Genomic DNA, 24,290 nt, shown 5'->3' with positions numbered 1-24,290 from the left:
GTTAAAACACAATGAAGTAAGCAGTCTTTAAAAAACAAGTTTTCAGTTGCGGGCACCATAGCAAACTGTTTTACACGCTACATACAGCAATTCGCATCCGCGACAAACATGCGTCTTCTTAGATGCTCCTGCAGGAACACGGAAAGTCTACAGGTGTATCTGGACTGTGCAAAGACGACAACGATTCAAGTGACGAGTTGGAGGTGGGCACATGAGCAATGGCGGTCCGACAGTTTTCAGTCACGGACGATTGTGTGTTGGTTCATTGCGTGCATTGTTACAATGTTGCTTTTTTTGCTGATTTATTACATTACCGATTTTTCAAATGTTAATTTTCTCCCTGTGCCTAAAAATCATTAAAAAACCGGCCTGATTATGCGGCGTATGGTATACCGCGGGTTGGCTAGTATGTAATATTTCAGCCAGGGTTTCTTCCCTGGCATGGATTGAAATCCTTGTTTTCTCTCCTTTTGTTAATATTTGAACAAGTAATTTGTGTTAATGTTTCTTTTTTTATTTTCTGCATTGCAAACTATACCTTAGTTATGTTCCATGTGTTTCATGGGTGGCTCCCCAAGAGGCGGGGCCTCCTGCCAATCATCGCCAGGAACAGCCCTCTGCCCCACAAAATTCAGAGGGTGTCCCATAGTGCCTGGCAGTTCATTGTGAATGTGCTCTGGAGTGCTTGGGATGTTTTTTTAGATGTTCTGGATTTTTGATCTACACCATTGGATTGCATATTGTGACATTCTTTGCTTTGTGTTCTTTGGAGTTTCACAGTTTTATTCAGAGCATCTTTTTAAATAAATATTTTATTTTATTAAGATTCATTTGGGCCCTTTTTGTGTCTAGCCATTTATGTTTCAAGCGGGCATTCTTAGAAGTGCTTTTGGAACTTTTGAGACTTACATGCTTTGGAACAACACATGGACATCCTGTTCATCTGAAATTTCGTTTCAGCTTTTTCTACATTTTCCAATGTATTAATATTCTTACTGTGAGAAGTCTATTTCACTACACTTCACTTGTGCGCATTTCTGTTTAGTAATTATTCCCCCGAGACAATACTTCTTCAGTCAGGTATGCCTTGTTCTGTAGATTCACATTTATGGCAATGAGTAAAAAAAGTGTTTCTTTCCAGACGTATCTTGGTTTCCTATAATTTCTTGCTTAATGAAAATGTTCTATTTTTGTAGTGATTAACCACCTGACTATTTATTGTCATTATTAATTATTATTTCCATACTGTCAATTTTTTGCCTTGTTTTTCATCATGGTTATCACCATTTTGTGTGTTTTCAAACGATCTCAGCCAGTTTTTTCTTAGTGACAGCTTCCGATATTACTGTTTGACTGTACTGCCACAGTGATAAACTGGTAAATCAAAGGGAAATAAATAGCTAGGACCAGGGGATGAGGCCAAAAAAGCAGAGTCAGAAATCAAGACTCAAAAGTCTTTAGCCAGGGCAGCAGAGAAACCAACAATCAAACTGAATATGCAAAATAAGAATCAAAGTCAAAGGAGAACAGGCAACGTTCCAAGTTAGAACATAGAGCTGAAAGCTAATTACATGAAAATTTTAGTAACAACTCTAAAAACATAGATGCTGCCAACAACAATTTACCATTCTGAATACCATCATCTTCGAGAGATAACATGCCATAACATGTGGTGGTCACAAGGGCATTGTCACTTAAAGCCACAGCAGGCTAAAAACCACACACAAAATGGTGGCACTTTCCTCAAAAATAATAAACAATATGGCTTTGTGATAACATAAAAATGACGATTAAAATAATAAGGTCCTTACAATGAAAACATGAGGGCAAAATATATGCAGGACTGTGTCCAAAAACCCCTACATAATAAAGTTAAAATGACAACTCACTATCTATGGTGAACTTTTGGATTTGTGAATGAAAACCTTCTGTGTTTCGCTAACGAATTAGACAGTTAGTTTAGCTAACTTTCTTTCCAAATTGAATATTTTAATTTTAATATTTGGCATTTGTTTTGGCTTTTGGTATTTTGGTTTCTCTTGATTTTCTAGCTTTTTAAACTCAGCCCTGTTTTTCTGACTAACAATTTAACTTAAATTCCTGGATCTGCTTTTATATACAGTATAAGAAGGAGGATGCTGAAATCAGCCCTAGGCTCAAAGGATAAGTCTGGTTAATTTGAAGTTGAAGTTATGTCTTTACAAATATGGTATGTATGCATTTGTTATGTGAAATTATGTTCTTAAGTTATGCGTTTACTATAAATTTAAATAAATATCTTGCCCTTACAGGCACTTTACAATAGAGGCAAATGAGGCATGGAGTACTACCAGAAAATAAACATCTAAAACTTTATAAATGAAGTGACAAAAGTTGAGATATAAGTTTCTAATCCATGTTTGCTACAACACACATTCATGGTACTATTTTTCTTGTGGTAAGAATACATTTTCTATTCCTTTCTGTGAGTTCAAATATAAATGCAGAAGTAACTGAAAACAAAACTAACCACATGGTATGAAAAGTATACTGTGATTTGGTCTTTTGAGAGGAAAAAGGGGTGAAAGATTATTTTGGAAGAAGACAAACACTGAGACGACATGCACAGCTGTTCTTCTTTTAAAATGACTGAAACTCGTAATATTGGTGTTTTTGTTAAGTAATGACATATATAAACTAGTTTAAAATGTGTATGTAATCGTAAGATGGGACTCAATACTCGACAACAGTCTTGGATATATTTAGTAAATTTTTTAGCTTTTATTTTCCAGTGATGCCCCATGCCCCCTTTAACCTCCATTGTAAAGTGCCAGTGAGGGCAAGAAGATTTTTATAATTTAAAGAAATTGCCCAACTTTAGAACAGAATTTCATGAGGCAAATGCATATATACCTATGGGTACCAGATACCAGCGAACCCAAAGGAGGACACCGAAGGTCATAAAGGAGGACAAAGAAGAACATGTCCCGTTCTATTCACAAAGCACAGTGTGAACTGTGTGTTCCAAAGAAAACTTTAAAAGCAACTTAATTTGACAGGTCACCAAAGGTACCCTTGTTTGCAACAGACATGTAAGAATCACAAATCAAACAACTTGTTTCGTTTTCAGTGCATCCTTCTCCAAAGCATGGACACTTCGTTTTCATATGGTCTGAGAATTTGCATTTCTTCTTGTTAGTGTTACTGCTGGACGACATTTTTAGATAAAAGACTACTACATATTCGTAAAACAAGTACGGACAACACAAAATGGCGAAATGGGTGTATTTTGTTTTTGATATAACACAGCTGATTTATGTAAAACATAGAAATGATTGCATGTGATTTGATTGATGAAAGCTGGACATTTTCACCTTTTTAGGCAATGCCTGTCGGATGGAGGACACAACGCCGAAAAGGAGGACATGTGCTCCTTTTGTTGGGTGTCTGCTAAAGCTATATATACCATGTTTGGGAAGAAATAACTTGGACTTGAAAAATGCCAAACTTATCCTTTAACTGGAAGACAGAGAAAGGACATAAGGACAAGAGATGTAAAGTGGTATTTTATAGACTTTGTGATGATTCTGGCAGCAGCATTTTGCATTAGCTAAAAGCTGTATAAAAACAATTTGAGCAGCCTGTGATTAACAAATTGCAGTAGTCAATGCTACTAGAAATAAATGCATGAGTTTATTTCTCAGTGTCCCAGTGTCACCATATTTAGAAACCATCTGAATTTTCCAATATTCTTCAGATGGAAAAATAGGTTTTAAATAATTGTTAATGTGTATTATAAAAGAGATAAGGTGAAATCAGTAAAAGTCAGAATATTGAACTTTGCAAATCAGATGTAACTTCTGAATATAATATTAAAATACTGTCAGCAAATTATTGCACGTGCTGAAATCAAAGAAAATAAAAATACAAAAAAATAAATTCCTTGCTGAGTATGATTTAAAAGCTGTAAAGATTCATATATGAAACCTAATATATATTTACATTGCATTTTGGAGAATAGAAGTACTGTTATTATGTAATGTTAGATTGTTACATTACAAATGAATTTCATATAGAGATTGTGACAGATAGGGGGCGTTATCGCTCCCTTGAACCCCTGTCTATGACTCCAGACACCAGGTAAAAGTCCAAACGATGACTTTATTAAATCGCCACAGTGCACAAAGCACCCTCTCCTCCACTATAGTCATCCAATAATTCACAATTAACACAATAATACAATCCTTCACTCCCAGACGCACTGCCACCCTTCCACCCAGCTCAGCTCACCATCTGGGAGCTCCCACAATCCTTTTATATTCCCTGACCCGGAGAAGTGTTCCCAATCCCCAGTCCATGTGATCTTGTATCACTTCCGGGTCAGGTAAAAAGTCCTTTTCTTCACCTCGGAAGCACGTCATTCCCCTTGTCCATGTGACTCGGATGTACTTCCGGGGCGTAGGTTAAATACCCATTGTTCCCCCCTGCAGCGTCTCCTAGTGGCCCCCACGGTATCCAGCCGGGGAACCGCCATACTGCAGGGATGGCTCCACCTGGCGGCTTGGAGGTATTGGCCAGGATAAACAGCCGGCCATACACCACAAGATAAAGATAGTTAAATCTTGCGGCACGGTGGTGCAGTGGGTAGTGCTGCTGCCTCGCAGTTTGGAGACCTGAGTTCACTTCCCGGGTCCTCCCTGCATGGAGTTTGCTTGTTCTCCCCGTGTCTGCGTGGGTTTCCTCTAGTTACTCCGGTTTCCTCTCACAGTCCAAAGACATGCAGGTTAGGTGCATTGGCAATTCTAAATTGTACCTGGTGTGTGTGTGTGCGTGCCCTGCGGTGGGCTGGTGCCCTGGGCGGGGTTTGTTTCCTGCGTTGTACCATGGGAATGGCTACAGCAGAACCCCGTGACCCTGTAGTTAGGATATAGCGGGTTGGATAATGGATGGATGGATGGATAGTTACATCTTTTCAGTCATTTTTTTTTTTCATTTATTGTTTCTCATAGCATATTTACATATCACAAGCCTTAGCAACCATGATGCTCATGCGTGTTTCTTAAATACTTATACTAGATCTTTGTTGACTATAATTTAGGATAACAGTGTTGCTTAGTTACATATATTAGTTTACATATTTATAACGATTATCAGTTCTAAAAAGATTTACAAAGGATTATCTGAACATTAAAAAAAGACCTTTGCAAGGTTCAGAGTTGAGAGCTATCTATCTATCTCTCTATCTCTCTGTCTGTGTGTTGCTCGATTAGTGCTGTCTGGGGTGGGCGTGTTTGAGTCGGTGGAAGCCGACGGGCGTCGACGTCTCTGTGTAAGCCTCGTTTTTTTCTCTTATTTGTTTTTTTCTTTTTTTTTCTTAGAGATTTGTTTTGGAGTTGTTATTGTTTTTTTTATAAGTTTTTTTTACTGTTAAGACGCGGCCTTGGCGGTTATCGCCATGGCCGTGTCCAAAGGCCGGGCTCCTGGTTTGTTTTCAAAGGCGTTTGAAAGTCTTTCACGCCGCCATGGCGCTAAGGTCCTGGTGGACCCTCAGGTTTCTGCCGAAGCTTGTGTGGTGGGAGTAGGGAAAATAGTTGATTATAAAAATGTTCTATCAGCAAGCAGAATGAATAAGGCTGTAGTCGTCTTTTTAAACGACGAGTCTCTCGTAAATAAACTTGTTGAAGAAGGGGTTATAAATGGCACATTAGTTCCTGTCCTGCCGTTATCGGCGCCTGCGAAGAAAGTTATTGTCTCTAATGTTCCACCTTTCTTAAAAAACGATATTTTACCATCTTACGGTAATATGCATACTAGAGAAGCATGCTGCTAACTTAATAGAAGGCAGTACTGAGGTAAATATTAACATAGGTGACAAATTAAAATTAAAACTAGTTTCTTAATGGTTTGGGATGAGTACGCAATAACTGGACTCAGCTGTTGTTTTTGAAATTAATCTTCTTTGTATGATTAATAATTATGCATTGGATCTGCAATAATGTATATTTGGACTATGCCATTTGTAAACTGAAAAAAGAAGTGACTTAGAGTGTCATATATTTTTGCACTTGATTTTCTAATAAAAATTTGAGAAATATTTGTATAATCACAATATTATGGAAACTAATTATTAACTGAATATTTTACTTCTTAGTTGCTAGATGAATATTTTCCTCCTAAGTGCTTGTCAACACTTGGAAAATGTGAAATTGGTAAACGACAAGTTGAGACACTGAGCTTTTATTTTTTTCCTACTTCTTTTTCTGTTCAGGCTTCTGTGTTAACTAGAGCACAGCAGTTTCTCCCTTTATCAGATATGATTTAGAAGATGTATACTATATAGTGTTTATCACCAATATTCAGTCATCCCCAAACAACCCACATACTCATACACAGTCATTCTTCTGAAACATCAAAAGACTAATGTAGGTACCATAGCATTGGGCTCTATACATTTTATCAAAAATTGATGCGTCCAGTCCAATTAAACTGAATTTTTATCTGACCAAGGCACAGATGCCCTCTGTCTGTCTTATGAAGAAAGGCAAATGAGCAGTGGTTTGCAATACAGAGATTCACCTGACCTTTTGTCAAAACCAAAATTCAAAGTCACAACAAAACTAGATTCTTAAAGCCAAAAGTATTCACTAGAGGCATTTGATTTTGAATTTTGTGTGCAGTTACTGTAAGAAGGTCTTAGAATTCAGATGCTAAAAAATGTTTGGAAAGATAAAAAAAAAAAAATCAAACAACCAAAAATAAAAAATAACATATCAAAACAAGCTTAATCCAGTAATGCATTCTTAAATAAAAAATATAGTAATAAATCCTAAATAGCAAAAATTAAAAATACAGAAATAAGTAAAAGAAAGGATGATGTCAAAGATTTGAAGGGCAGATTGAAAAATGGGAATTCAAAAAATGATTTTGTTTAGTTTCTCCTAGTAGTCAAATATCATTAAGCTTGAACACATTTGTTTGCATTTCCACAGTCCCCGACAGATTCTGTTGCTTATGCACATACATAAGGTGCCAGTTGACGTGGCAGAAAAGATTATTTCATATTGACTTACGTCATTCATCACCACATCAGATCCAGATAATCGATTGGTCTTGTACACATTTTCTTTATGTAATAGTATTTATTTCAGATTTAATCAGCACAAGATAGATAGCTACATTTTTATAGTGCTTTTATAGGCACTAAAAGCGCTTTTACATAAACGGTAAGGGAGCCGCTTCAACCACCACCAATGTGCAGTATCCATCTGGGTGATATGGAGCCAATCATTCTTGAACCAGTATGCTTACTACACTTTACCCTTTAGGTGTTGAAGAGGTGAAAGAAAGAGAGTTGGACAAATTGAGGCAGAGGATAATTAGGGGGCCAGAACAGACAAGGTTGTGATAGAAAATTTAGCCAGAGCATTGAATCATGGGTAAATCCTACTCTTTTCAAAACATGGCCAGGGATCATTTATGACCTCAATTTTACATCTCAATCAAAGAACAGCACCATTTTTACAACACAGTGCCATGTCACTGTACTGAAGCATTGGGATCCACACACAGACCACAGGGTAAGCGCCACCTGCTGGCTTCACCAACACCTCTTCCTGCAGCAACCCAAGCTTTCTTGATGGTCTCCCATGCAAGTACTAGCCAAGCCAAAATATGCTTAGCTTCAGGTGGATTAGTTGTGCACGTGGTATGGCTACTGACTCAAAACTAAACCATATCAAAATCAAAGAAAAAAATCATTTTACATTAATTATAAATAAACTAGCTGTCCCCCGCGACTCCACCCACATAATAGAGAAACAGGACAAACTTTAAAAATCAAAAATAAGATGAAAAAACTATTTGTATTGAGAAGAATTTATATTGATAGCTTTCATATCCGTGGGCCTCTTGATATACAATATTTTTGGTTTTGCTATCAGTGGCGAAGACATATAGGTTTCTTGAGTAACTAACCCGGAAAAAAGGGACATAAAGCCGACCATGCGAGAAGCATGATGAGCTAAGATCAACCCCTGCCAACCTGAGTGTCTGTCCCTGGACCTTGTTAATTGACAGAGCAAAGCAAAGCTTCACTGGGAACTGTAATCTCTTGAATTGAAAGGGCATGTCCATCGCGATTAGAGGAATGCGAGGGTTTAAAACCCTCTCACCAATGCCACATCAGACCGACTCAAACAGAGACTTGACGCGTGAGTGAGGAGGGCCCTGCCCACTTCCCCCTCCCTGTAGCCCGTAGCCTCTCTCTCTGATTTGCACGAATAAATCACTGCCACAAGTGAACTATGATACCGAGTGCGATGAGAGAAGTCACAATATCTACTGGAATGTTCAAGCAAATTATAGAAAAACACCAGATCTAAATCCGTTAAGAACTTCTCTTATGAAATGTGGACAGACATACTGTGCATACAGACAGGCAGACTTTGGATTTTATATACAGTATATATATATATATATATATATAGAGAGAGAGAGAGAGAGAGAGAGAGAGAGAGATAGAAGAGAAAATTACTGATTCTACAATTGTTGTCTCTGTTTAATACAATATCTGTTTAATAAGATATACCTAAATGGTCTCTATGGCAACCAATTTTCTTTAAAAGTCAATAATTAGCAGAATGCAATCCATACGTATACAGTGATAACATTTTTCATAAGTTAAGGATACTAATCTCTGAAGATTCCTATAAATCAATAATAGAGTTTCTAACAAAAATAAATTACAAAAACAATGGGGAATATCTCATAACTTTCTAGTTTAGTCAAAACTGGTGAGCCATGAAAAAGTAAAGATTGTGGATATCTATATGGTGACACATAAATAATAGATCAGATGTGATTGACATAAATTGTGCATCTTCAAGGTTAAGTCAATTCCAATTATTGACTTATACAGTCAGTTTTGACGGTTGGCAGTCAGATACCTTTATTAACAGATTAACATACAATTGCTCTGGATGATACTCTGGGTTGTAAAAGTATGTTACCAAGGTATTAATTTATATACTTCATGATTCATATATTGATCTTGTGTCATAATGTATCAGATGTAAAGACGATACTTATACTGTAGTTGTGAAAATTCTAACCTATAAAAGTTTATTTTAGGGCTGTTTTTAAAAGTCCTTAGCATTAGTCTTTATCTTGTTTAATATGATTAAAGCTGAAGTAATTTCTGTGTCATTTTCAACATTTACATTTTGTACAATAAAGTCTCAGTGGTGACTAAACGGTAACAAAATATGTCATGTAGCCTTATATATTAAATTTCATAAGATAAAATATTTTCTTGCTGGAGTTATAATTTTTAAATGAAGACACATTTAGTTTTTTTATTTCATCATAAGTGCTTTTTTTGGTTTGTTTGCAATAATGTAAATGTGTCTACAGCTAAATTATTTGGATATCAAATTATTTATATTTAATACTTTTAAAAGTATAAATAGTTACAAAAATTAAAATGTTAAAATGACAAATAATCAGGTTGAATTAGAAGTTAACAGGTACAATTGTTTCTGAAACTCTAACATTAGCAATCTGCCTGATCCAATAACCGAAATAAGCCCTAATCATTTAAAAACAGGACATTTGCGGAGCTGTTTCAAATCTGCCCTCTTGTAACTGTCCTTTAATCAGATCAGAACATAAATTCTCATATATAAGGATTTACTTATAACTGGATGTTCAACAAAAAGTCCCATCGTTTCGTATGATTGAAGAAACACATTTGTTGGTTGGTTCTATTATTTTCTAACCAAAGATGGCTAAATGCCTGCATCACCAAAAGCTACATTTTAATTGGATCAGTTGTGATCTACGAGCAGGGGGAACTGCATACAGAAGAAGAAGGACTAGCACATGAAAAACATTTTGAAGCTGTAGACAAAGAATAGTTGTAAATGTGCAAAGGTTGAATAAAAGAAATTGGATAAAAAAAGAATGATAGCCAACCCACAAAATGTAATCCAAAGGTCAAATACTTAAATCCCTTAGTCTAAAATGCTTTTCCTAACTTCTGAAGCAAAAAAAATAGATTTCACAAATGATTTAACCTTAGATCGAATGCACAGATCTTAAGACAGAGTAGCACCAACCTTAAATAAGATAATGTACAGAGTAAAACATCAGCTTTGTGAGATAGAAGGGTATTAGGGCCTCCAAAAATAACCCCCAAAACAAGCCAGGGCCTTCTCTGGTTTGCCCAGGATAGACTGACTCTGGATACAACCAGTCCCAATCTTCTACCTGCTGGCTGAACCTAGCAGTCCCCAAAAACGGGGACCTGTCTTTAAAAGTTCAAAAATATTAACAACTCCCATAATATGTATCAAAATGTCTCACCCAAGACAGAGAAATGTCAAACTCTGGATTATAGTGACAGGTTGGTAAAAGCAATCTTTAGAATCTTTTTAACTGAAGCTTTATTAGCAAAAATAGGAAAGTAAGGCAAAATGACGAAAAAGAGTTAAACTGGATTTGCCTAAAATGCAATATTAGGTTAAAATAGTTCCAAAATACCTGTACTATTCACAAGCAAAATCCAATAAAAGAAGCAAGAAAAGGCCCAGAAACCAGAAATTAAACAATACTTAAATGAAGACTCCTAACAAACACAATTCATCACTCCTGAGATCCTCTTCCTTGGCTCTAAAATAGTCACAGGAAGATTTCAGTATTGACGTCAAAGTGGCCTTCTGCTTGGGGTATCACACATACGACACAAATGGGCTCACATTTAAAGGAGACAGAGCACATGTAACAAATACTAAACAAATCTAATAAAATAAATCAAAACAAACAAATAGTAACTCAACAATGATAAAAACTATAATCAGCATGAAGATTTACCACATTGTAGCAGTTATCAACAACAATATGGCCGCTTTGATGTCAAAATGCAAAACAGCAATGCCTGTGAAACAAATGAATAACAAGATGCCTCAAAGACGTTATTGTCATAACTAGGGGGGCAAGTCCCCGCGCACCTTTGGTGCCCAATCCCCAGTTGGGGCCAGAATATTAGTAAAATCTGTAAACGTACAAAAGAAAAAATATTATTTATAGGGGTTCTCTCCAGCCACTTTACGTCTCTGTTGCTCGTGTTGTGAAGAGGGGGGCTGAACACATCCCAAGAAGACGCGGCCACTCCTCCGAAACCCCCTTTTAAACGGTGATACAATGGGAAACAAATAGTTTTTTTTACCTCCTCTTTGCTTGATCAGCTGCTGACTTACTGCTGCCGTGCAAAGTGATCTGCATCTCGCGTGGCACTTCGAACATTTAAAAGCCTGTACAGAAGCGGTCCTACTCTTTGTCTTTTATTTCAGCCCCGGGCGTGGTTAAATCTCTTGGCACAAAGTCTCATCTCGTGAGAAGTGGGTTCTTGATATTTTTCAGATTATACTTTTAAAACGGAATAAAAATCATAAAATCTAACAACACCACATTAATGTTCGATAAATTCTGAAAAGAATGATACCAAACATATATACAGTATGTAGGTTTTAAAATAAGCCTGATTTAAAGCATGACAAAAAATGAGACATAAAAACATCACATAAAATCGTTGCACACTTTTAGGCTTAGGATTGTATTTATATAGAGTAGATAACGAAAATATTTAACATATTTAAAATTAATTAAAACTCTGATCACACTAGGATCATATCTATGCTAATAGTCATGTGTTTCAATAGAAATGACAGGGCTTCCAACTTTAGATGCAGGTAGCGTTACTATCCTATGATGTCACAATCCTAAGATTTAGCTTTGTAAAGAAGAAGGGGGGAGTGTGTCCATATCATTGCCAGAGGATGACATCAACCAAAACGACAAATACTTTACAAGAGAATATTTGAAAATGCTGTGGTGGGTTGGCACCCTGCCCAGGATTGGTTCCTGCCTTGTGCCCTGTGTTGGCTGGGATTGGCTCCAGCAGACCCCCGTCACCCTGTGTTCGGATTCAGCGGGTTAGAAAATGGATGGATATTTGAAAATGTCAGTTTTCAAACAACATTACTTGTTCTTGCCAGCCCAGAATAAGCTTTCTTCAGACCAGCTGTGTCAACTGCTACCTGCTGGCTTTAGCTGGAGCTGGTCATAAAATAATGGAGAGCTGGCTTTAAAAATTCAAAATGTGAATCAAATCCCAAAATATAAATCAAAAAGTCTCACAAGGGAGAGAACCATCAGTCATTGGCTTGTTAAGACAAGTAAAACGAAGTAGTCATATAAATGAAGACTATTTATAAATAGAAAATTTAGCAAAAACTATTTTAAATGGCAAAAAGAGGATGCCTAAAAGGCAATTCAAGATGAATGAATCATAATACACAAACCACAAGCAAAATCTAATACCCAGAAGTGAAAAAAATCCAAGAAACCAAAAATTTCAACAAATAAAAATAGTCACTTTTAACTCTAAATACAAACTAAATATTCTGCTGCTAAAAATGCTGAATACCTTATACTCTTCCAGAATATAAAGCAAGAAGGAGTAACCAGCAGGAATGATTTTAGGGTGACCCTGCCTCCTTCTCCCCACCCAAAGAGTGCAGAAAATAGCAACACATCTAAAGTCCAAAAACACAATTACAAGCATATTAGAAAATACATAAAAATCTGAAAATAATAATTCAAACTTGACAGTAAAGCACAAATAAATTCACACCCACCCATATCAGATTACAGCTGGTGTCATGGTTCAAGGGACAGACAAGCACAAAGAAAGGTTGGGGTGGAAACCGGGTCACCCCATTTAATAGTACCTCAACAAAAAAAGAACTTTCCTAGCAAAATAAAGAGGCGCTTGATGGCACAAGCACACAAATAGAAAATAAAGATGGCCACTGATGGTTGTTTGCTACGATATGTCTACGGAGATCGAACCAGCGGTATGTACAGGTCTGGATTGAGACACCACATTCTGGGAACAGCTGCTTTTATATTGGTCCGGCCAGAAGGGGCGGGGCATCCTGGAGGAAAGAGGTCACAGTCATTCTTTCTCAAAGGGTGTCTTCTCTTGTGTGGAGTGAAGATGCAAAACTGTTAGCGACAGCACCCCTCTCGTCCCAGAGTGCTATCACATACCTGAGTTGAGCCAATAAGGCCACAGACATGAATGAGTGACACAGGGTTAGGCTACCTGACTGATGGCATCATTTTTGAGTTACTTTGGGGATATGATCATGGAGTAATAAGATTAATGGAATTAAAAGAGATTCAATACACTCATCTTCATCTATAAATAGAAATAAATTTGCAATATTAATATATGGAAGTGCCTTGAGTTGTGCAATTTTATTGTGCCAGTATTATACTATATAATACAAAACAAACAAATGTGTTTCTTATTTTAAATTTAATTGTTCTACTAAATTTTACTCTTCTTTCTTTTCACTAATATGGAAAAGATTTTTTTTCTCATGATAAGTCTTGATTCTAATAATTAGAATAATTGAAAAAAAAGGTAATTGTTACAAAAAACTTCATAGTGTGGACTACATCTTCCAAATATATCTATTAAAAGATGTGATGGAAAGAAAAAGCATTCCAGCAACTTTAAATTTAACTATGTGCACAGCTAGAGACCTTGGTATTTGAAAACCACATGCAGTTTCCTATTGCTTTTTCTACTGCCTAACTATAGCAGAAGAGAAGAGTCTTTAATGAAAAGGCATTCTTTTTTCTTGAAAGTGTTAGCCTGTTTCATTTTTATGCAAGTGCTTTTTGTCTTGATGCAAGTCAAAATGAATTTACCATGAACATCCAATTTTCCAGATTGCACATGCAGTATGCTATTTTCCCAAATGACAAATGGGCACTGTCACATAGCACACTATTGCAAAATGCTCTCTTCTTCACTTAAGCAAGTTGAACACACACATTTTTAAAGTACAGTAATTATGGCACTTTTAGCACGGGGGGAAAATCTGGAATTGCTTATTGCTCTTTACATATTAGGTTATTTAATGCAACAATAACTAACAATATATTAACTGATTTTTATTTTAAAATATTCAAAATATCAGATCAGTCCCAACTACTCAGTTTAGAAACTGGCAAATGCTACAAGAAACAAATCTGGTTTAAAATGTCAGGCTGAGAAAAAAAAGCAGCCACGCTACTATGCCATCCTGAACTCATTTCTAGATTAAAATTCACACAGAAGAGTCTAATAAAATGATATAGCTTCCTCCCATTGCATTACAGATAAAAAAGAATGTTCTGTAAAGTATTACAGATATGTGTAGTATATTAGTTCTCAAAGCTCATTTTTATTAAAATGAAACAGAAAAGTTAACACAAGTACACAGAACGTGTAGCAGAGATAAATGCAAATCTAATAACCACCAGTCCCACATAATCCAGTTATGGATTTTGGGAAGCCACAGCTTGTCTTTGCAAAATGGCATTCAAGACAGGAACACTGAATCAGGTGTATCTCTACAGCATTACAGTCAGTCATTATCCAACCCACTATATCCTAACTCAGGGTCACGGGGGTCTGCTGGAGCCAATCCCAGCCAACACAGGGTGCAAGGCAGGAACAAACCCCGGGCAGGGCACCAGCCCACTGCAGAGCACACACACACACACCAAGCATGCACTAGGGACAATTTAGGATCACTAGTGCACCTAACCTACATGTCTTTGAACTGTGGGAGGAAACCGGTGCACCTGGAAGGAAACCCACGCAGACACGGGGAGAACATGCAAACTCCATGCAGGGAGGACCCAGGAAGCGAACTCAGGTCTCCTTACTGTGAGGCAGCAGCACTACCACTGCGCCACCATGCCACCCTACAGCATTACACGTTCTTGGAAATATCCATAATCACTCATTCAGGATAGTAGTTCACAGCCACTAATTATCCTAATCTGCACATCTTTGGGAAATGGAAGGAAAACTGGCATAGCTTATAAAAAGCTCTTGTGGACATGAGGAGACTATGCAAATTCTGCACAGGCATGGCCAGGATTTGACTCAAACCCATGCCACTGTGCCACCTCTCAAAAGACTAATCACTATTTTAACATTTCCTATATTTTTTATGATCACTAATGTATGAGTGTGGTTCTCTTTGCCAGTAAAATGTAAGCAGCACACCTGACATTACTGTGTGATATTTTTGGAGCTAAGGAAGATCTGTTACCAGGGGCCTCATGTATAAACGGTGCGTACGCACAGAAATGTTGCGTAAGAACTTTTCCACGTTCAAATCGCGATGTATAAAACCTACACTTGGCGTAAAGCCACGCACTTTTCCACGGTACCTCATACCTTGTCGTATGCAAGTTCTCCGCTCGGTTTTGCAGACTGGCGGCACCCAGCGTCAAAGCAATGGTACTGTTCTTGTGTGATTACTCATTATTTTCATGACGCGGCTTTATAAATACACAGAAACTAACCGCATATTGTTTATTAGTGTAATGCATCTGATTGTAATTAACTCGTAACAATATAATGGTCCAGGGAACAGCCATAGTATTCCAAATACCATAACTGCTTTAGTGTTGTTACTCTCACTTCTATTTCTTCTTCTTCTTTCAGCTCCTCCCGTTAGGAGTTGCCACAGCGGATCATCTTTTTCCATATTTCTCTCACTGCACGACTCGGAGTATTTATATCACTGTATCTGAGTGTGAATCACAGCAGCAGCTGATCGGAAAGAGAATTATCAGTATACGGTATTAAGCACACGCTGTCTCTGCCACTGCAAAATGTTTTAAAGCCTTTCCTGTATGGACCTCGCGGTTCAGAAACAGTTTAATCCCAAGAACTTTAAATGCACTCAATCAATTGCTCCTTGTAGAACGGTTTGTACTTATAAGTACAATCACCCCACTGTAAACTTGCACTATAGTTATAATATCTCACAACCTGGGCCACTTTATAAAGCGTGTATTTACATATGATGACGATATAATTTTTAAGGTGAAATGCAGCAAAATATGTTTGTTAAATTATACACATAAAACTTTAACTTCATTTAAATAATCTATATTCTTCACTGGGAGTGTCGTGAAGGATAGATTAATTAAACATGTACTACGAAGATATTTCAGTGTTCTTTAAATGTTGAAAAGGCAATATATTATTTATGTGTTGTACCCCCTTAATTAGTTGTCTTCCGCCTTGATTTATTGGTTGTTGTGGTTGGCCCGTGGTGAGTTGGAACTTGGCCAATCACGGGGCTTCACTTTGAACATTTAGATTAGTTTGGTGGCGTCTGAGCAGTAGAGTAGGAGCTTCGTTTAAATGTGAAAGTTTGCGTAATTGATTATAAGACCATATCTTCACATTGTATAAGTTTGGAAGAAATTAATAAATAGAATTTGGACATCTTCATTCATCCCTGACCGGATGTGTGCAGTGGTTGTAATTTAATCCGAACCAACAGAATTCTTCATTACAATTTATGGTCCTTCGAGCCGGATAGACAACTGCTACACTGTAAAGAAGATGTATTCGTCTTTTCCAACAAATACTACAGATGATAATGAAGCCATTGTTAGACCCAGGCCAAGTACGTCGCCCTGTGTATTTGGAAGATTTTGATGTGAACTATGTGAGTTGGTGTAACAGTGCACCCATATTACCGAATCAGTTAGTTGTGATTCCACCTCAGACAGCACATCACTCCGATTTGCAGAATTGTACGCTCAGTCAAGAAGGTGTAATTAGAAGGGTGAATCCAGAATCTGAGATTTATCATTCACCTACAAGTTATTGGAAGAGGACCGGTTATGAGGGTGCTGCCAAGATGACACCCCTCCCCTCACCCTCTCACATTCCCGATTCTGACATTGAGCAACAAAGTGAGGTCCGGATTGCTGCTGAGAGAAAAACTCCTAACCCTCCAAACCCAGGAGCTAGTGATGAGGTCCTTGCAGCAATTAGAGAGATGCAAGCTGAAAATAAGTATTTGCGTGAGAATATGATGCATCTTACCAATGCCATAAGCAAGTTGCAGCCTCATGGAGATGTAGTCCCTGCACAGGAGCCTGATAAACGACCTCAAACTCCTTCAGTTACTGAAATGGAAAAAGAGGCCAATACTTCAATTGTCTCCCAGAGTAGGCCTGTTTCAGTTTATAGCAGCCCAGTTGCCAACATTGCAGGTGACCGTGGATACCGGTCAGAAGATTTAACATTCTTTGGAGATCCTCCATTAATCCAAAGAGTACAAACCCCTTTAGGCACTGATCTTATAAGACAAAGTAGTCCAGAGAATGTTTCAATACGATTTGTCAGACAGGACACGATGCAGAATAAATTCAATCCATTATGCCCCACTATCTATCCACCTGCACAACAGTATCAAAACGCTCAGAATGAGACATATTCAGTGCCACCAGCTGAAGGCCAGTATCGAAATCCTTATTCTTCACTAATACGTCAATCTCAAGAGAAAAGCTACAGAGGACCAAAACCTACGATACCTTACTTCGTCCATGAGGATCCAAGAGAATTCTCTAGAATGAAGATAGCTCTCGAGAATCTCCTCCCAAGTGATGCTACTGAACGTTTTAAGTATCAAATCCTTATGGATCACCTTAAATTGGAGGATGCACTATTAATTGCAGATTCTTATAGCAACTCTCCATATCCTTATAGTGATACTATGGCTTCCTTAACTGCACAATATGGTCAGCCTCATAAACTGGCGTTAAAACGAATAGCTGAACTAATGGATGGTGCAAATATCAGAACTGGTGATACTGTGTCCTTCCGTAGATTTGCCTTGCAGATCCGTGCTTTAGTGGGGATGCTTGACCAACTAGGTGAAAAGGGCAGAATTGAACTGCATTGTGGCTCACACGTAAGTCGACTTTCCTCCAAGCTACCTCACGATTTGAAAGCTAACTTCCGTCGCTATATCTTGTCAAGGTACATTAATGTCCCAACACTCTATGATTTCTCAAATTGGCTTGAGTTTGAGGTTCAAGTGCAAGAAGGTGAAATAGAAATAACCAGTACTGGAACCAAGGCACATACCAGTCAACGAAGAGAGCAAAGGGAAGGCCGTCCACATAGGCAGCCCCACCTAAGGCCTCAACTGTTCTCCTTAGTATGGATTCACCTGCTGCCGTTCCCATTCCCCCTGTAGAGGCTCAGAAACCATTTGAATCATCCACATTTACTGAGAGACCTAAAATGTATTGTGCTTATTGCAACAATAATAAGCATTCTCTTAACCAATGCACCAATTTCAGTCAGTTAACAAAGGAGCAAAAGGAGAATTGGATTCGATCTAATAAGAAATGTTGGAAATGTGGAAGAAATCATCAAGCTGCCCAGTGCAGGATGAGAATTACGTGCAAACTTGTAATGGTAAACATTTGGAAGCTCTTCATGAAGTGAATGTTAAGCCACGAATGGAGAATAAAGAGCCAGCCAGCTCCACAAGTGAAGTACTCTATGTTGACAAGCCTACCTCCTCAAAAAGGGTTCTTCTTAAAGTAAGCAAAGTTGTTTTACGAAGTGGTGACAAAGCACTAGAAACATACGCTATATTGGATGATGGTTCCGAAAGAACTATTCTGCTCCAAGCGGCAGCAGATTATCTTCAATTAAATGGTGATCCCGAAGATCTTACACTTCGAACAGTAAGACAAGACCTTAAAGTGCTAAAGGGACAATCAGTATCTTTTTCTGTATCTCCCGCTTTCCAGCCAAATAAGAAATTTCAGATTTGTGGAGCCTTTACTGCAAATCACCTGGGATTAGCAGAACATTCATATTCTATTGCCATATTACAAAGTAAATATCCACACTTGCAAGGTCTTCCTCTTCAGTCATTTGAAAATGCACAGCCACTTCTCCTCATAGGATCTGACTACCCTCACCTCATCACCCCAATTGAACCAATTCGCTTAGGTCTCCTGGAGGACCTGCTGCCGTAAGAACCAGACTTGGATGGACACTTCAGGGACCATGCCGAGCACTGAAGCAGCAGTTGTCTGAACAGGTAATGGTTTGTCATTTCACTTCAGTATTGACCCCTGATGCTTATCTGATTCAACAGATTGAGAGGCTCTGGCAGTTGGATGTTTTACCTTACCGAAGTGAAAAACAGGTGAGCAGATCAAAACAAGACAAAGGGCAATACATTTATTAGAGGAGAAAACTGTGAGGGTTAATGTGGATGGAGTTATGCGGTATGCTACTCCTCTGCTTCGAGTTGAGAATATGCCTCAGTTGCAGGCACCTAAAGAAGCAGTGATTTCTCTGCTAAGAGGTACAGAAAGGAGATTAGCTAAGAATGTACAGAAAGCAAAGACATACGCTATTGAAATTGAGAAATTGGAAAAGGCAGGCTATGTTACCAGATTAAGAAATGATAGCGTTGAAGAAGCCAAGGAGACCTGGTATATTCCACACCATATGGTAGAACACAATGGAAAAAACAGAATTGTGTTTAACTGTTCCTTTAAATGCCAAGGTCAGAATTTGAATGATTTTCTGCTACCAGGACCCACTCTGGGCCCTACCTTACTGGGAGTGTTACTGCGATTCAGAGAACACACCGTGGCAATTAGCAGTGATATTAAAGGTATGTTCCATCAAGTTCGTCTGCTCCCTGAAGACAGACCACTTCTTAGATTTTTATGGCGAGATTTAAAGGTAGACGAGCCACCCACTGTTTTAGAGTGGCAAGTTTTGCCATTTGGAGCGACATGTAGCCCTTGTTGTGCAATTTATGCTTTACAGCGCATATCAGAAATCACAGTTCTCCTGAAGAAGACCAAAGTAAATGTGTAGAAAATAATTTTTATGTCGACAACTGCCTATATAGTTCAGCATCATTGGAGAACTCAAAGGAATTGGTTGACAAATTAAGAGGTGTACTGTCACTGGGAGGTTTTGAACTAAGGCAGTGGGCAAGTAATGTGCCTGAAGTTATAGCCCATTTACCCGTTGAAGCTAGAGCTTGTAACAGTGACCTTTGGCTTAATCACAAGCAGTTTGATCAGCAAGAATCAACACTTGGATTAGTATGGGATTGTAAAGGAGACAACATTAGTTACAGGTGTAGAACAATAGAGAGTACAGTACCTACAATGAGACACATTTATAGAGTCCTGGCAAAGCAGTACGACCCAATTGGATATATTGTACCATTTACAACTCGGGCAAAATTAATTGTACAGCGCCTGTGGGATAAACAACGAGATTGGGATGATCCTAATTTACCAGAGGGCCTCCTTCAAGCTTGGTGTATGTGGGAAAGAGAATTACAGTTTCTCCCAGATATAAGCTTTCCACGGTGTTATGTGAGCCCAGGAATGGACACTCCTGTTGCTACTAGGGATATTCACATTTTCTGTGATGCCTCTAGTCAAGCATATGGGTCAGTTGCATATCTGAGGACAGAAAATAATGAAGGTAACGTGGAGATTGCTTTTCTGACAGCAAGATCAAGAGTAGCTCCAAAAAAGCAGCAGTCCATTCCCAGGCTTGAGCTCTGCGCTGCACTCACTGGTGCTCAACTTGCGAAACTGCTGACCAGGGAACTATCATATACAGTACATCATGTTGTAATGTGGACAGACTCAACAACAGTACTGAATTGGATTCAGTCTGAGTCATACAGATACAAGGTATTTGTTGGAACAAGGGTAGCTGAAATCCAGGAACTCACAGATGTGCGAAAATGGCGATATGTGGAGTCTGAAAACAACCCAGCAGACGACATTACACGTGGGAGATCACTTCAGGCACTTGCAGGAAAGAATCGCTGGAATCAGGGTCCCGCATTCCTAGCTCATCCACCTGACAGATGGCCCATTCTGCCTGATACAGCAAGTGTTGCAGATGACACTGAAATGAAGAAAACTGATTTCTGTGGATTCACTTCAACAACTGTTAATTCCATTCCTAAGGCTGAGGAGTGTCATACATTCCAAGAATTAGTTGTAGAGACAACAATATCCCATCATGGGGCGGCAGCCTTACGAATGCCCCATCAGCTGATAATTACAGAGATGCCGAGCTGACAATACTACATCAGAGTCAAAGAGACAGCTTCCCAGAGGAATTCGGCCTACTACAGTCGGGTAAACCTGTGCTACCAAGTAGCCGCCTCATAAAATTAGCTCCAGAGTATGATTCTGACATTAAACTTATTCGAGTGGGTGGGCGTCTACGCCAGAGTGAGCAATTGAATATTGAAGCTATACACCCTATAATATTAGATTCTAAACATCCAGTTACCAAATTAATAATAGCTGAATTTGATGAAAAATTAAAACACCCTGGTCAAGAAAGAGTATTCTCAGAATTGCGTAGGCATTACTGGATAATCAGGGGCAGAGAGGCTGTAAAACAACACCAACGTAAATGTATAGAATGTCAGAAATGGAGAGCAAAACCACAACCCCCTCAGATGGCAGATCTTCCTCCTTGTAGATTACGACTTTTCAAACCACCATTTTTCTCTACAGGTGTTGACTGTTTTGGACCATTTTTAGTTAAGATAGGTCGTAGAAATGAGAAAAGGTGGGGTATTTTATTCAAATGTTTAACAACAAGAGCAGTTCATATTGACGTTCTATCTACTATGGAGAAAGATTCATTTTAATGGCATTAAGAAGATTTATATCACGGAAGGAAAACCTTCTGAGCTGATTTCAGACTGTGGAACCAATTTCCGTGGAGGAGAGTCAGAGTCAAGTGATGCAAATGTGCCCTGATCTTCAAGATCTTTTGGCAAAACAAAGAATTAAATTCAATTTCAACCCTCCTGGAGCTCCACACTTCGGAGGTGTGTGGGAGCGAGAAATCAGATCTATTAAAGCAGCGCTAAGAGTAACACTTGGGACTCAAACAGTTACTGAAGAAGTGTTCAGGACTGTATTAATTGAAATTGAGGGAATTATAAACTCAAAACCACTTGGCTATACTTCATCAGATATTACTGATTTGGATCCCGTAACACCAAATTATCTCCTAATGGGGCGGCGGACTCAGCACTACCTCAGGTTGTTTACCCAGAATCTGAACTTTTAACTCGTAAGCGATGGAGGCACAGCCAAATCCTTGCGGATCAGTTTTGGTCTCACTTCATTAAAAATTACTTGCCCAACTTACAATCACGAGAGAAATGGCAAAGTAAAAGGGAAAATTTACCATTAGGTTCGGTTGTTATGATTTGGGATAAACAATTTCCCAGGGCCTTTTGGCCTGTTGGCAAAGTGGTCCGTATAATACCAGGAACTGATGGGACAGTCAGGACTGCTGAAGTGCAAGTAAACAATAAATCATATATCAGACCAGTCACTCGTCTTATTCAACTTCCAGCCGTTCCAAAGGAGTGATTCGTAAACGGATGGATGGTGTTTCACTATAGCCTTTTCCTATGTAACAAATTTGAATAACAAATTTGGGGGCGGCTGTTGAAAAGGCAATATATTATTTATGTGTTGTACCCCCTTAATTAGTTGTCTTCCGCCTTGATTTATTGGTTGTTGTGGTTGGCCCGTGGTGAGTTGGAACTTGGCCAATCACGGGGCTTCACTTTGAACATTTAGATTAGTTTGGTGGCGTCTGAGCAGTAGAGTAGGAGCTTCGTTTAAATGTGAAAGTTTGCGTAATTGATTATAAGACCATATCTTCACATTGTATAAGTTTGGAAGAAATTAATAAATAGAATTTGGACATCTTCATTCATCCCTGACCGGATGTGTGCAGTGGTTGTAATTTAATCCGAACCAACAGAATTCTTCATTACATTAAACGTTTTGAAGAATCGGCGCTAAGCTTACAGATGGCTTAACGTCTATTACAGAGCTGATTGTGTGGCGATCGGTTACTTGGGGAAAGAAAAGCAAGGACTCTTGGGCGCACAAATATATATTGAATATAAAACAGAAAGAGAAAATAACAACACAGCTAAAAGCAGCGACAAATTTCACAAAGATAAATGCTTGTCATGAGCACGAGGCTCATGAAACACATGTTTAATAATGTGCTTTAGCTCCTATCATCATGAAAATGATATCACGTATACATCTCAGTATTTTAGTTATTCAGAGAGCTGTAATATCACAAATGTAATGGACTCTGTGTCCAGTTGGAGGAAGAGAGCCAGTTTAAGAAGCAAGTAGTGATCCACACACATAGATCACATACGAGTAGAAGATCAAATACAAAACAAAGCATTTAACGTGCTACTTTAATTACGATGTAATTTTGAGAAACTGGTTAATTAAACGATTTTAAGATGAAGTTTATAATGTTCTACTAAATGACAAAATAAACTATGTGATTAAAGTGGAAAATTCGAGATTAAAGTTGACATTTCGTGCTTTTTCCCCACCGTGTGCCTTTTTTCTCTGTACCCTAATAAACTTTCATATGACACTTCTTTTCACGGCAACTTTGATATGTGACTTCTTTTTTATTTCCGGCACTGTGCGATTTTGTGAATGTGAGCTTTCAAGTTTCTCCAACACGCTATGTCACTCGATCAACTTCCTTTTGTTGATTATACCACGGTTTATTTGAACAAATAGTATGTTTTTCCTTTGCCTCCACTTGGTATTCGCTGAAATTCTTATATTTTCCCCGTGCTTTTCCCATTGTCTTTTCACAGAAGGCTGCGCTTAAGGGCGATTTATATTGATTTGCATATTCAAATAGGCGTAATTCTGGGAGGATTTGGGGCGTTACATAATGCGCGTGCACGAGCGTTAGTTTTCACGCTGATCGGGATTTATGTAACGGAAGGACGTGGAAGTTGGAGTACGCACAGATTCCTGCATCTGGATTTTTCTGTGCGTAAGCACATTTCGGCTTTTGTGCTTACGCCATGTTATAGTGCGAGTTCTAAGCACGGCGTTATACATAAGGCCCCAGGTCTCTGGTGAGACTGTGGCACAGTAGCTCAAGGGGAATTGGTCAACCTGGTACTGTCTGAGTTTGCACACGACTTTGCCCCAGACACTCCCATTCGCCTCCATATTTCAAAGATGACTGGGACTTGGGACATGCATTTCTCCATGTGGTGGCATTACAGGCTTCACTCCTGACGACACTATCGTGTAAAATACTATTTCAGTAAATCGATGAGTAAATGCAAAAACTATCTCTTCATTTGTTTACCTGATAACAAAATAGAACAAATGGCAAAAACTAGTATATATAATCACTGGTGAAACATGCAGCCCTGAAGTACTAAAATTAAATGCAAATAAAAACCAAGAGAAAAAATGTATTTCAAAAAATAAAAATACATTAAAATACCAACATCAAATGATAAATAAAATATACATTGCATAAAATA

General features: G+C 38.3%; 1 protein-coding gene across 1 annotated transcript in view; it reads right to left on the bottom strand.

The window, feature by feature from the left end:
- Positions 1-24,290, bottom strand: part of lrrc2 (leucine rich repeat containing 2) — a 130,928-nt gene that overhangs the window by 60,388 nt on the left and 46,250 nt on the right. The gene's annotated exons all lie outside the window — the stretch shown is intronic.

The sequence above is a fragment of the Polypterus senegalus genome, chromosome 7, assembly GCF_016835505.1.
Source record: "Polypterus senegalus isolate Bchr_013 chromosome 7, ASM1683550v1, whole genome shotgun sequence".
Classification (NCBI taxonomy): Eukaryota; Metazoa; Chordata; class Cladistia; order Polypteriformes; family Polypteridae; genus Polypterus; species Polypterus senegalus.
This window is presented reverse-complemented; position numbering and strand designations above follow the sequence as displayed.